Source organism: Hyperolius riggenbachi, chromosome 10 (genome assembly GCF_040937935.1).
Source record: "Hyperolius riggenbachi isolate aHypRig1 chromosome 10, aHypRig1.pri, whole genome shotgun sequence".
In the NCBI taxonomy this organism is placed as follows: Eukaryota; Metazoa; Chordata; class Amphibia; order Anura; family Hyperoliidae; genus Hyperolius; species Hyperolius riggenbachi.
In genome coordinates, this window is record NC_090655.1 from 40,033,410 (window position 1) to 40,048,948 (window position 15,539).

The 15,539-nt window shown below is 45.8% G+C and overlaps 1 protein-coding gene across 1 annotated transcript in view; it reads right to left on the bottom strand.

The window, feature by feature from the left end:
• Window positions 1-1,785: 1,785 nt before the first annotated feature.
• ADGRA1 (adhesion G protein-coupled receptor A1) overlaps window positions 1,786-15,539 on the bottom strand; it is a 1,508,265-nt gene continuing 1,494,511 nt past the window's right edge. The window contains exon 20 of the transcript XR_011024437.1: window positions 1,786-1,835. The gene's annotated coding sequence lies outside the window, so the exon portion shown is untranslated. The remainder of the gene's footprint in view (window positions 1,836-15,539) is intronic.

The window sequence follows — 15,539 nt, forward strand, 5'->3', positions numbered from 1 at the left end:
CTGAATATATCCATAATTAAGACCCTACCTCCCGTCCCTGGCGGTAATCCAAAGCTATGCTCGGGCTAGCGCCGGATGCTATATGCACGCAGTGGGAGCTTTTACTCACCTCCTGGGGGATCCAGACGTTGGTAGCCTTTCTTCTTCCTGTCTTCCTGAGGCTCTGAATCACTCTGGGGAAATCGCTGTCATTGATCTCACCAAAGAGTTACAGCGGCAAACTGGCAACGGAGGTAAAATTGCAGCGCTGGACCCCAGGGAGGTGAGTGAGAGAAGGGGCTGCTGCTGACTTTTTGGCGGCGAGATTTTTTCCTGACTTTAGGGTCTAAAACCTTTTAAAAAGAACCTAAATTCCGGAAATAATTATAACGCGAGACATGAGTGCTCTCAAAGCCTTCTGAAGACTTCCAGAAGTGGCGTAAATACACCAGGGTACACCAGGGGACAGCAGTGGAACAAGAATACCAAGAGGGGGCAGGAAAGGCTCAATAGGATCCAGAGCCTTCCCTCTCCATAGGTAAGTATCAGCCTTTCTTTTATATTGCTACATATCAGTGGTGTAGCTAAGTAGCTTTGTTACCCAGTGCAAGTTTTACATTGGCCCCCCCTCCCAAGCCTTCTATACATATCAATTCATATGATGCAACAAAACCTGCCAAGGACAACCACAGGATAAGAGCTGTAAGCAGAGGAGGGGAACAGTCTGTTCATGATTACCACTATTCAAAGCATATACAGAAGTGATCATTACCAGCATAGGACCATCAAAGAGCTAATACTGAGGTTGTGGGAGGGGCCCCAGTGGGCGTCTCTGGTCTAAGGGCCCCGGTGCGGTTGCAACCTCAGCATTCTATATTGCTACACCACTGCTACAAATGTACTTTAAAGGAATACTGTAGGGGGGTTGGGGGAAAATGAGTTGAACTAGCCCGGGGCTTCTAATGTTCCCCCACAGACATCCTGTGCCCACGCAGCCAGTCACCGATGCTCCGGCCCCGCCTCCGGTTCACTTCTGGAATTTCTGACTTTATAGTCTGTAAACCAATGTGCCTGCGTTGCCGTGTCCTCGCTTCCGCTAATGTCACCAGGAGCGTACTGCGCAGTCACAGACCATACTGGGCTTGTGCTATACACTCCTGGTGACATCAGCGGGAGCGAGGACACGGCAACGCAGGCACATTGGTTTACAGACTATAAAGTCTAAAATTCCAGAAGTGAACCGGAGGCGGGGCCGGAGCATTGGTGAGTAGCTGCGCAGGCACAGGACTTCTGTGGGGGACCATTAGAAGCCCTGGGAAAGTTCAACTTATTTTCCCCCGACACCCCTACAGTATTCCTTTAAAGAGGAGCTGTTAGGTATAAGGTCTCAGAGAAAATAAACACATATATCAGTAGCTAAAGATTGGCTGTACTTATATTACATATGCATTTCACTGTCCATGTTTGTACTTCACATAATTTTTATATAGTATTTGCAGAGAATGATGCTCCTGACAGCTCATGGCAGGTTCCATGTTTGTCTGTCTCCTATGAAGCCAAATGTGTCGTCATGTCCTGCCTGCTTCCTGATGATTCCACTCTCACAAACGCTGGTAATGAATAACACTACTGTGCAGTGAATATTAATTAGCCATGTGGCTAGGAACAATAGCGGACTCCTGCAGTGTACTCTGCCCGAGATTTATTAGTGCTGTGAGCTAGACTGTTACATGCTGTTGAAACTTGAGCCTCACTAGCAGCCAGGAGAGGGCCCCAGAATGCTTTGCAGTATCTGTTATTCGGCTTGCGTCCTCCTTAGGAGCCTGGGAATACGGAGCCTTGCTGTCAGCAAACATCTAAAGTAAGAGAGATTTTTAACTGCAGTATTGCCTTTTTGGCTTCCTTCTAAAAACTGTTTAACACAGGAGAATAGAGGTTTAAATTAGCTTTTGCAGCCTGACAGTTACTCTTTAAGTCAAACATCTGATTTGCATGCTTATTCAGTATCTTAAAGTGAACCAAACACCATTTTAGCTCCCAGCACATTTATGCATGCCAACAATGTGGCTCATTAATAATAATAAAAAACTCTTTAATTTTAGGGTAGCAGAGGGTTTTAACCTACTTCCGAGGCCTGCCCGAATGCAGAAATTTCAGGCAGATAAGGACTGATGTAATTATTTTATTCCACACATTCACAGAGAACAAACACAAAGCTTTTATCACCGGGACACTGTGCTTCAAAGAGTCTCCAGAATAATGGGCAAATAATGGGTGATGGACATAATGTACAACTAGATGGAAGGAGGAAACATGGCAGCTACTATATCTATTAGAAACCATGAAAAAAATTAGTGCTGGGCAGGTCCGGATTTACCTTACGGGAGCCTATTAGAGATGGCCTGAACCGTTCGCGGGTGAATCTCTGTGGGGACTGTACTACTTCCGGGTCGCTATGACTCGGAGTAGTACGCCTGCGCTGGCCCGGCGGTGCGTGTCTTTGATCGCGCGCCTGTTCCCGGACACTCTGCGCATGAGCGTGACGTCACTTATGACGTCACGCACATGCGCAGAAAGTGCCCGGCAACAGGAGCGTGATCTAGGACGCGCACCGCCAGGCCAGCACAGGCATACTACTACGGGTCATAGTGACCCGGAAGTAGTACATGGTGAGATGTTTGCCGGTGAACGGTTCGGGAACCGTTCGCCGACATCTCTAGAGCCTATAGGCACAGACGTCCTGGAACCTTAGACTTCACCCTCCATGAGCCTATAAACCCCCACCAAACCACACTGCAAGTGTACTGGCTCTCCCAGCTGTCACTTCTCCCTTACTTCCCTTGCCCATCATCATAGGCTGCTACTGGTGCCTCTTAGTATTAGGTACCCAGAAGTACCCTCAATATTAAGTAGCAAGAGGTGTCCCTGGTTGATGGGAGATCTAATCAGTGGAATATCGAGAGCAGGATGAGGAACCTCTCATTTATAGTACACTATCATCAGAACTTTGCATAGGGAGGGAGGCGTTCGGGGAGGGGAGGGAGCCACCTTTCCGTTGTCAGCCGCCTGTAGGCATGTGTCTACAGTGCCTTATGATAAATCCGGCCCTGGTGCTGGGTTACCTTTAAAGTATTAGAGGCAGAGGATCACAGGACAGCCAGGTACTTTGCATTGTTTGAAAGGAAATAAATATGGCAATTTCCATATCCCTCTCACTTCAGATGTCCTTTAGAGGGACCCAGAGCAGATTTGAAAATTACAATTTGTACTTACCTGGGGCTTCCTCCAGCCCACCATAGATCGCGAGGTCCCCCGGCGTCCTCCTGGCTCCTCTACTAGTCCCGCTGACGGCTCAGCCAGTACAATTCCCGCCACACACGCTACGTGTCGTCACGCTGGCCGGCATAAGAGTCCTGGGCATGCGTGGTACAGAGTTAGGCCGAAGTCGCCAATTAACGGAGCAGCCAGTGGGACCTGGAGAGGGGGCAGGAGGACACCAGGGGACCTCGAGGCCTACGGTGGGCTGGAGGAAGCCCCATGTTAATGCAAACTGTGATTTTAAAATGTCCTTTTTAGGATAGGATGTTTAATAAGTGTCCATTTTGCCAAAATGCACATGTGCAGGCGTGCACCCATTTTAATCTCTCAATGGGGATAAAGTTAAATGTAGATAGGTGTAGTTGCTGCTGTAGTCGTTTACTCTTACACAGGCAGGGGGCAGTAGAGACTTGCTTTTGGAATAAGCCTTGGCCGTGTTCAGCGTGCATGAACCTTTCTTCATATTTCTGCAGTTCTGTGCTTCTGGCGCTGCAGATTTCCTCAGTATTCAAACATTTTGCTATTTTTTCCATAATCTGACTAATACTGATGGCGGCACTAGCTGATAGTCTCCCATGAGAGGTGGCAAGTGTCGCTACCTTCCTCATCTCACACCCTGAAAAAAGGTTATGTGTTTTTTCAACTTATATTTCAGAAGTAACGCCGTGAGCCCTTACCAGAGACTGAAAGCTGTCTGGCTTGCGGAATTAAAATTTTCACCGCTGCGCTAATGTTATGTAAATTACCTGGAGGTATTCAGTTGAAAACAAAAATCAATTTTGAAGATGAATTGTGGAAAGGGGAGGCTTTACAATATCAATATACAGATAAGTACGCTTGTGGCATAATTGTGGGGGTTGTGGTAGAAGGTTCCTTTTACGTATAAAGGATAAGTGTACTTCTAGATGCACTTCACATATTCTCACCTGCCTGAATGGCAGCACCAGACATAATATGAACCTTTATCTTGCCTGATTAAAGTCAGACGTTTCAGTTACTCAGGCCTGCAGCTGCTGGCTATGTCATTTAGCAGATCATGCTTCTGTCTACCACTAGAGGTCACTGTGAGTAAAGGGGAGACAGGTTGCGGTTGCTTATGCAGGATAACAGAGAACCTGTCTCCGTCACACCCTTTTCCTTGCCTACCCCTGGTGAACCCACAGCAGAATCAGGAAATTTGGGCACCTGCGGCTAATGGACTATTTTGATACCCCTTAGGAGCTAATGCAAAATATCAGCTATTGGGCACCAAAAGAAGAAATTTGGGTGCTCGATAAATAGCAGCCACTGGGCCTGTCCAAGCAAAATTTTTCGTTTTGAGAATGTTTTGAAAAATATTGTTGTAGAATGTGATAATTAACATTTTATAAATTATCTTTTTACATTTATTTTATAACTTTGAAATTCGTTTTCAGAATTATCAGTTCATAAATTATTGTTTTGAAATTTGTCTTAGAAATGTATTGCTTTTTGTATTTATGTTATTTGCAGCGGAGAAAAGGGGTTTTAGGGTTAGTCGATAGGAAGGGGTTTTCTAAGGTTAGATGTCAGGAAGGGGGGTTTTATGGTTAGGCACCACTAGGGGGGGGGGGGGGGTCTTAAGGTTAGGTACCAGCAGGCGGGGTCTTAGGGTTAGGTACCATCAGGGGGGTCTTAGGGTTAGGTACCAGCACGGGGGTCTTAGGGTTAGGCACCACTGGGGGAGTCTTAGGGTTAGGTACCAGCAGGAAGGTCTTAGGGTTAGGCACCACTAGGGGGGTCTTGGGGTTAGGTACCAGCAGTGGGGGTCTTAGGGTTAGGTACCAGCAGGGTGGGTTTTACGGTTAGGCATTGGTAGAGGGAAGGTCCTGTGTAGTTGCATTTTAGCTATACCCCATGCCTTTTTTCTACTACAGCCCTTATTTGATGTATGCCTCACAGCCTGGCCCATCTTGCAAAGGTCATAAAACAAGTGTGGATATCGTAATCTTCCTTCCCCCAGATAACAAGTGGAGCCACAAAAACACCTGATCTGAAGGATGGACCCCTTTATCGGAGAGAGTGAAGTAGTATTTGGGGCCCCCTAACAGCTCTGGGCCCCCCCTGCAGTCGCAGGGGTTGCTCCCCTGTAGTTACATCCCTGCGATCGGTCCCAAGTTGTGATAGCTGCCGCAGTCGCCCAACTTCCAACAACACTTGCTTAGATCTTGTTGTTCTCTGGGCTGGTCTCCACCTTCATGTCTACTTAGAGAATGGTTAATGAGATGCAATTAATTCCGCTGCATACATTTGCATACAAAATTGCATAATTCTGCATCAACTCAGAATTATTTGCATCCAACTGACCATCCCTATTGCATCTTCTGACTCCAAAATAATCCTGTTCAGAGATTATACGTGTTTGGATGCCGTATATCATCTGGAACTGTACCTAGAACTTGCTTTCATTTTCCCACAGACACCAGACTATTTAAATTGGAAATCTACCTACACTATAGAAATTGCTTTAACTAAAGTACATAAAGTCGTTTTAAAATTTAATGGTATTCAAAAATGTTCTATCCATTTCCATTTGCAGCCTGTTGTGTATATTTTAAGAAAAACAAAAGTTTGCTTTCCTAAAACAGAAAGAATTTGTGATAATTCAGGTTGGAGTGAGCTTGAGATGTCTCCCAGTGCATCACTGCTGAATATATGCAAATTAACCATTGTACCCTTAGCAGCTAAACACACCTCCAGAACCGCTGGAATGCAATGATGTGTCAGTTTGTTAATTTGTACAGAGCCATAATAATCCAACATGCATACAGACTATTTCGGATTGTTTGATCCTCATCAGTGCATGGCATGGATTAATTTGGCTCTATGCAGTAGGGCTTGTAACACCGAGAGGTACAGACTAACCAGCACGCTCATGGTGACCCAGAACTCATTGGAGTGTGTAAGGGACTACAATGGTCCTAAAAGCCCCCTTACAAAAATGCTAAGAAAAACAAAAGTTTGCTTTCTTAAAACAGAAAGAATTTGCGATAATTCAGGTTGGAGTGAGCTTGAGATGTCTCCCACAATGCAGCACTGCTGAATATATGCAAATTAACCATTGTACCCTTAGAAGCTAAACACACCTCCACCTGAAGTGACTTGATGAGATGAACATGGGTACATAAACAGCATCACACAATAGTGAGTATGCTCCTCACATTTTTGTAAATATTTCATGGGACAACACTGAAGATGTGACACTTTGATACGATGTAAAGTAGCCAGTGTACAGCTTGTAGAAAAACGCTGGCAACTAAAGGGAGTACATGCCTAATTGAAAAATGTTGAAATTGTGCCCAAATTGTCAATATTTTGTGTTCTCACCATTATTTTCCAGCGCTGCCTTAAAGGATACCCGAAGTGACGTATGACATAATGAGATAGACATGGGTATGTACAGTGCTAAGCACACTAATAACTATACTGTGTTCCTTTTTTCCTTTCTCTGCCTGAAAGAGTTAAATATCAGGTATGCAAGTGGCTGACTCAGTCCAGACTCAGACAGGAAGTGACTTCAGTGTGACCCTCACTAATAAGAAATTCCAACTATAAAACACTTTCCTAGCAGAACATGGCTTTTGAGAGCAGGAAAGAGAAAAAAATGGTCAAGCTCTGGCATACTTCAATGAATGTGTCATTGAGCAAAAACAATAAAACAGTTAAAACTTGAAAAGTAGATTTAAACATAAAATAAAACTGTGGAATATCTAAAAAATTCATTTTTAGGTGAAGGAAGATAGATAAAATAATTTATTTCATTAGTTTATTTTCGCTTCGGGTGTCCTTTAAAGAGGCACACAGCTGCGAGGAGGATTACGAGAGACTACGAGAGACGCCGGATACGCTGAGGGTTTACAACGAGCCAAGCCGTGGCCCTGGAACTGGGAGATCGGTAGTATGCTTGTGATACGCTTTTAAAGTTTTATATGATGTACGCGCATTACTTTTATTGGAATTATTAAATGTATGGTTTTACACATTGCGAATTGTCTGTGCTTTTGCTCTGAGGCTGTATATAAGATAAGAACACAGAGCTGATGCCTGCTTGGGAGTAAGAAGGCTGGACTAGAGGCTGCACGACCCCAATAGACCTACTGCCATTAGTGTTTACGGTGAGCAGGGAGGATATAAGAGTGGAGGGGAGAGCCTGTGTCTAGCTGGTGGTGGTGATCCCCGCTCCCCTACCTACACAAGTAGAGTATGCCTGTGTTGTGCCTTACACCAGAGGGGGTGTGTACTTTTATATCAGTCTGCACTATTATTGTGTTTTATGTTTATCTTTGAGGTGTATCTGTGCCCAGGAAGGAACTGTGAGGACAAGTTGATCCCTGGATGTATGGACTGAGCGCTTGCTATTTCTTGCGTACATTTTCATAACAGGATTGGTAACTGTATACTAGCGCGCACCACCTAATTTGGAACTGTTGTCTGATCCTTAGCGCTGTGATACCTAAATATAAAATAAATACCTGTATATAACTTTTGGGCACACAATATATAGTACACTTTGAGAAAGAAAAGTCACTCGGCACTCAGCTGCTTGATCAGGGGGGTAGAGCTGGCTCCTGTAAGCCTGCAGTGGCTTCACCCCGTTTGTTTGCACCCGTGTTGTTAGGCTACCAGTCCAAGCAAAGGGAAGTCCAGCAAGCTTTAGTTATATACTGACCAACAGTCAGTTTATACGACATAGAAAACAGAAGTTGTCAAACCTGAATTCACGGAGGTGCGGAGGTGGGTGGGGAAGAGGTGACCAGGGGATGTGACCAGGGGATGTACGGACGGCCCCTTTTTGGAGCCCCTTTGGGTCAGGTTTAGTGGGGTGATCCCTTTTATGCTATAAGGTGAGAATAAAATGTATAGTTTTTTAATTGGGGTGTTTAGGATGTAATCTGGCTATGCCATAATATCAGTATATATATATATATATATATATATATATATATATATATATATGCATTTTAATTATGCACTGTTACACTTTGTGATTTAACACAATATTTTTCCACATTGCCCTCTAAAGTGATGGTTTAGATGTATATATGTTTTTACCTGTACAACGATTTATGCACAAATAACTTTGTATGCACAATTCACTTATATCTGGCTGCAGAGCCTGTTCCAGCATCACAACACAAGCTTGTTGTAAGTTTCTCGCCGCTGTGCGGCGAGTCTCCGCCCCCTCACCCCTGACCTTCACTCCCAGACACTCTACACCAATGGAGCAGCGCTGGGGGCGCGGCTTCAAGATCCTATGTAGGAAGCCGTACAGCGCTGCCCCGTTTAGGACATTCGCACGTGAGCAAGCACCAGACGGCGTGAAACGGCTGTAGTGCCGTCCGTACATCGGCTGGTCACCTCTTCCCCACCCACCTCCGCACCTCCGTGAATCCAGGTTTGACAACATGGGCTTGATTTACTAAGAGGTGCTAACCTACTTAGCACGTCTAAAGTCTTAAGGCGCGCGAACCAGGGTGCTAAGTAGGTTAGCACCAGTTTTCTCAATCAGATCGTGCGCTAAGTACCGCGCACAAAGTTTTGCGCGCGCTAAACCCTATGTGCACGCTAAGTCCTATAGGCTTTAGTGGGCACTTCGCGCGGAGCGCCCTGCGCAGTGCACGCGCAAAACTTTGCGCGCGGTACTTTGCGCACGATCACTACTTCTCACATTTCAACTGAGTTTAGACGTGCTAAGGGCCAGTGCTAAAGTTAGCACCGTTTTGTATATCAAGCCCCTTCTGTTTTCTATGTCGTATATACTGACTGTTGGTTGAAGGCCTGAATAAAAGCAATACAAGAGGAAGGTGCACAGCATCTCTTTTATGTACCAGTCCTTTAAAGAGGAACTGTAGTAAAAATAACATAATGAATAAAATAGTTTATTTTTTTACAAAATTAATTTATAGTTTCTTCTCCCCGATTTACATTCTGAAAATGATCACAGGCGGTGACATCTTTAGTTCTGCCAAGTGATCTCTGCAGAATGTTAATTTACTGAGAGTTCTATACACACGGGGAGATATTGCTTGCTTGACATTTGGAAAAAGCCATTATTTCCCACAATGCAAAGAGGGTCACAGACAGCAAACTGTCAGGACCATGGCCATGACATTCCTTCCTCTTTAACTCAGTATTGCACTTCATAACCCCTAATGTTTCTCTGCACCTTCTTGGTCTTTTTAAAGAGACTAAATAGAGGTTACAATCATCACTGCACTTGATCAGTAGCAGTGTCCTATCAGATGTCACGGCTACTTATCAAGTGCAGTGATTGGCCCAATGACGGTGCCATGGTCCTGCCCGCAAGACCATCGGCACCTGTTAGCAAAAGGAGCAGCGGGCGGCTGGGATTGGCTGGTCTGATGCCAGCACCCTCACCTGATTAGTCGCGATCCAAGCTTCCCCTTCGGCTAGCCACAGTGATCTCTCGCCGGTGATGACGTTTTTCCGTAGCATGCCTTGATAAGAGGCATATAGTCACCACAGTTTATATCTATCAGGGTCCCAACAGAAGCATTGGGCTTCTATTGGATTGTAAAAGACCAATGACTATTCTTCCTGCTGCTAGGGAGGATTGTCATTGGTCTTTTGCAATCCAATGTTAGCCGCCTCCTGCTGGGACTCTAATCTATATACCTACCTTTGTCCCCTGGCCTGAGCCCAGTGGTGGTGCCATCAGGGGTGGAGGACCTGAATAACACCAACAATGTCAGACCAGATGCACAACGGTGGGTAGTGTGAACATCTCCCCATACACTGCGACGGGGAACAATGCATCCAGTCAGGATACGCTGTGAATGCACTGTTGTGACCTGGCTGTATCATTTTACTCAGTGGTGTGGAGTCAGTCATTCCTGTCACCGGTGGCCAGTGCACCAGAAACACCATGCCTTGAGGAACGTCCTACTTGTTGCCACCTTCGGCCTGGGTCTGGACTGGGTCTCTGAGTCTGTTGGCGACCAATGAGTATAAGTTACCTACTGGAAGTCTGCTGCAACGCTCCAGTCGTAATAAGGAGGAAATCTGGGGGAAGGGCCTGGGGTAGTGTGTCACACAAAAATGGGGGGGGCTTGAGTACCCAGAGCGCCCCTCCCGCAAGGGTGCTGTAGCAACAACTATTGGCCTGGAGTTGCTCAATCAGAAGCTGCCTTGTGCCAAGTAATGCTTTATAGTCTCAAGTCTTTATTTTATGATCCCTTATTTCATACGAGAAGATTCAAGAAAAGAATCTGAGACGATGGAAGACTGAGAGTGTGAAAGTATGGAGGTCCCTGGAGGGTGTGAGCGAGGTGACAGAAACCAAAGCTGTATCTTAAAGCACTGAACAAACACTGCTCGATAAATTGTACCTGTTAATTTCATTTCCATAAAAAGAAGGATGTGATGAACCCTTTTTCTACTGACGTCAAAGGGATACGATTACTAAAATAATTAAAAGCAAAGTAATTGTGGAAGAACATAATCTGCAAATGTGGCTTTGCTGGAATTTTGTGAAATTTCCAGGTCTTAAAGAGGAACTGTAACCAAGGATTGAACTTCATCCCACTCAGTAGCTGATACCCCCTTTCCCATTATAAATCTTTGCCTTTACTGCAATAGATCATCAGGTGGGTCTGTATGGCTGATATTGTGGTGAAACCCCTCCCACAGTGTGATGTCAGGACCTAGGTCCCGACCGTTTCCTCTCTGTGAACCTTGTAGCATTGTGGGAAATAACAGCTGTTTCCAACTGCCAAGCAACCAGTATCTCCCTCTGTGCACATGTATATCTATAAAAAAAAAAAAAAAACTTTTAGCCTATCGCATTGCTAGGGGATGTGCCAGTAGTAAAGATGATTACATGCAGGCTGATTGTGGATCAAACAATATGAACAAATGACATGGTGAATATCAATCATTTATTGATCTCTCTTCTATTTTTTCACTTCTCAATTTGCAATGTATTGATTTGTTTTTTTTCCCTCTTTTCGCTGAACTACCTCTTTAAGCCTCTTTCCCAAGGTCGGATGCCTATATGGCATTGCTGTGTGGTTAAGCTGTTGAACTGCAGGATCAACACAATGAAGCGTGGCGGAATGGCAGCGTTTGTGACCCCAGGTGTGTTAAAGGTCGACACATTGAGGGCGTAAATAGAAATCACTGGGGCCCCCTAAAAAACTTTGGATGGGGCCCCCTCCCCCTGCACACTGAATAGGGAATGTCTACAAATCTTTGTCTACAAAACTTTGTATGATTTGTTATCTGTGGCTGAGCAGATGCAGTCATTAGAACAATTGTGCAGAGAGCAGAAAGTTTTTTCTCTCCATGCCCTTAGTTGTCAGCCTCTCAGGATGGGGCCCCCCTGAAGCTGCATCTCTTGCAGGGTCTATTGTTACGCCCCTGCATTGAGCATTTAGTCAGAAGAAGACTGCTCCAGGTCATGTCAATGGATGACTGCCAATGTGCTGAGATATAAATGCAGGGTACAGATGCCTCCACTAGAGATGGCCCAGCTTTGGAGAACTCATGGAGAAGCACATGATCAGTTTGATCAGCTGATAGATTTGTAAGCCTCTGATTTGCTGTGATGACTTCCTGTTTTAACACATGATCATGACCAGCAAATCAGAGCCTTACAAATCGGTCAGCTGATCAAACTGATCATGTGCTTCTCCATGAGTTCTCCAAAGCTGGGCCATCTCCACTAAACACTTGCAGTTGCCCACAAGTGCCCGGAGAGGCCATGGACTCGGCCATTGCGAAAGAGGCTTCAAAGTGAACCCAAGGTGACATGTGACATAATGAGATATACATGTGTATGCACATGTGTTCCTTTTCTACCTTTTCTGCCTGAAATAGTTAAACCTATACCCTGCATGTATACAGTATCTCTGCACAGTGTCAGTTACCCACAGGCTCGACCTGCAGTGGTCTTCTTCTGCAGAATAAACTGGCCATGTGTCAACCGCTAACACACTTGGGGTTATAAACGCTGCCAATCTATTGCGTTGGTCCTGCAGATCAACAGCTGAGCCACAGAGAACGAGGCTCTGATTGGCCGGGGATCGCCGCAGTCTGATAGGCTGAAGCCTATCCTAGGCGGCACAGGACGGATATCCGTCCTGCGCAGCCCAGATCGTGAAGGAGAGGGTGGGAAGGGCAGAGAGGGCGGAAATCGCTGCGGAGGGGGGCATCCACCTAGTGGGGAAAAAAGGGGGGGGAAGTCTGATCGCCATGCTGCAAACCTGATCTGTGCTGTGGGCTGGAGAGCCCATGCTGCACAGATCAGGCATAGAGAGCCCGGTCCTTAAGTGGTTACATTATTTTGGCAATAGTATCGCTTTGACATCAGTAGAAAAAAGTTTATCCCATTTGAAAAATCTGGCCTATGTACCCCACATGTTTAATTTGCCCTTTTTGAAAAAAAAAAAAAAAAAAAAAGATTGCAAACTAAAATTGTAATTGTCAAGAAATGTTGGTCAATGCACATTTAACACTGAGCCTGCGCAGCTTCCTATAAAAATATGTCATATCCACTGCTCCGTAGCCACTGATGAGTAGCTAGGCTACGAAATTGCGCAGGTAAGCTACGGAGTGACGTGTCAAGCGCGTGACATAACTGGATGTGGTGGTGTCACCATCCACGCAGTTTTCCGAATTGTACTGTCTGGCAGCGTGGGACGTGGAGATACACTGATACTGCGGTCACAGCAAACTATAGCGATCCCCAGCAGGCCTGCCAACAGTAGCCTAGTTGGACAGAGTATATGTACACCTATACCACATTTGTCCTGCTTTGTCTAGTGGTGGCTGTTTACAATTTTTTTGAATTTTTGTGTCTATTTTTTGTACTTTTTATGTCTATTCATTAAAAATATACTTTTACACTACCTCAACCCGACCACAGGGGCTGGAAAACCACAATCGCCTGCACAAGCATGGCAGCCATTACACACCACTACACAAAGATTGCCACAGTCAGAGAGGACTAAAGGTGGTCATACACTCGTTAGATTAGCAGCAGATAGATCAGCAGATAGATTTCTGATCTATCCGATGTGTTTAGGAACATTTTTTACTAGGAACAGATTTCCAATAGATTTCAGTTTGAAATCTACTGAAAATCAATCTGATGGCATTTTTTTGCCATTAGATTTCCATTAGGGCCAATGCAAAATGATAAGCAATCTCAACAGATCCACCTAGATTTTCCAGCCTGCCAGATCGATCGAAATCGATCAAAATTTGCAATCGGCCAAAAATCAGCTGAGTGTATGGGCCCCATAACCTCCTTGCCGGTTATCCCGAACTCAGTTCGGGGTAACCTGCGCAGGAGGATTTCTCAGGCCCCGCTGGGCCGATTTGCATAATTTTTTTCCCTACACGCAGCTAGCACTTTGCTAGCTGCGTGTAGTACGCGATCGCCGCCGCTCGCCGCCGATTCGCCGCTACCCGCCGCCCCCCCCCCCCCGTCCCAGACCCCTGCGCAGCCTGGCCAATCAGTGCCAGGCAGCGCTGAGGGGCGGATCGGGGTTCCCTGTGACGTCCCGACGTCAATGACGTCAGTGACGTCATCCCGCCCCGTCGCCATGGCGACCGGGGAAGCCCTGCAGGAAATCCCGTTCTCAATGGGATTTTCTGCATACTCTGATCACCGAAGGCGATCGGAGTGGGTGGGGGGATGCTGCCGCTCAGCGGCTATCATGTAGCGAGCCCTGGGCTCGCTACATGATTTAAAAAAAAAAAAAAAAAAAGTGCGGCGCTGCCTCCTTGCCAGATTTTTTAGACCGGCAAGGAGGTTAACATTTATGTCCTGGAGGTGTCAACTAGCAAAAACAATGGTTTGCTCCCCTGACGTTATCACTAAAGCTTTTTGCAGTTGTTTGCGGTGTGTTAAACACAGTGTTTCGTCTGTCAGTGTGAACCCTTACACTACCTTATCGCCATGTACACACGCCGGACGTTTTAAAGCACTTGATTCCACAAATTTAGGAATGTACTGTAATTTATGCTCTTTAGAGATTAGAATACGACTCTGTGTCAACAACATCATTTTTGGTGGGACTTTTGCCATGGATCCGCCATGGATCCGCCTCCGGCATGCCACGGTCCAGGTGCTAGGCTTCTTGAAACAACTTTTCCATCGTTTTCCATTGTCAGGTGCTGTGCGATCATTCTAAATTGGGTGGGGGTTGGTGGTGGTGGTGGTGGTGGTGGGGGGGCATGCTCAAAGTTTGCCTCAGGCAGCAAAAAAACTCTAGAACTGGCCATGCCAGTTGATGACATATAGATTTGGTGTCTGAAACGCTTTTTAACCTTAAAGAGACTCTGAAGTCTCATAAAAATCATGTTTTTATATTAAAGGGAACCTAAACTGAGAAGGATTTGGATTTTTCCTTTTAAAATAACACCAGTTGCCGGACTCTGCTGCTGATCCTGTGTCTCCAATAAGTTTAGCCACAGCCCCTCAACAAGCATGCAGATCAGGTGCTCTGACTGAAGTCAGACTGGATTAGCTGCATGCTAGTTTCAGGTGTGTGACTCTGCATTCAAAGAGATCAGCAGGAAGCCAGGCAACTGGTATTGTTTAAAAGGAAACATCAAAAATTGCGCAAAAGGTGGATCAGCGCATCACCAGGCCGCCTCCGAATGGCCTCCAATCAGAGGTGCGCTGAGCCCCCCCAGAAACTGCAAACGCACCTTGAACCCAAACAGAAGCTCTGCATATACACCAAAAGCAAAGCTGTTAAGTGGGAGCGGCTGACCAAAAATGAATTAAATTAGTACATAGCAAGGAAATGAGCAGCGCTACTTAAAAACAGATAAGTGCCTACCTGCAAAAGAGTGCAAGCCCCACTTGTGGGATAAAATACACACCTAGCATACACATGACCTGTCTACCACTGGAGGATGTTGGTTTCCTGTAACTGCTTGCATGCAACTTGTTAAGTACTCGTCCCTCCCACTGCGGAGAAGTCATCCTTGATGGGAGGGGACCTAACACCAACTAAATCCTAACCAATGTATATGCATAGTAGTGTTGGGCGAACAGTGTTCGCCACTGTTCGGGTTCTGCAGAACATCACCCTGTTCGGGTGATGTTCGAGTTCGGCCGAACACCTGATGGTGCTCGGCCTTTTTAGTTCGGGTTCGCCCGAACTATTCAACGAACTATTCAATGCCCGCCGAACAGGCATAAGGGGGGAGCATGCCCCGATCGCGGGGGGGGTCGGAAATTCCCCCCA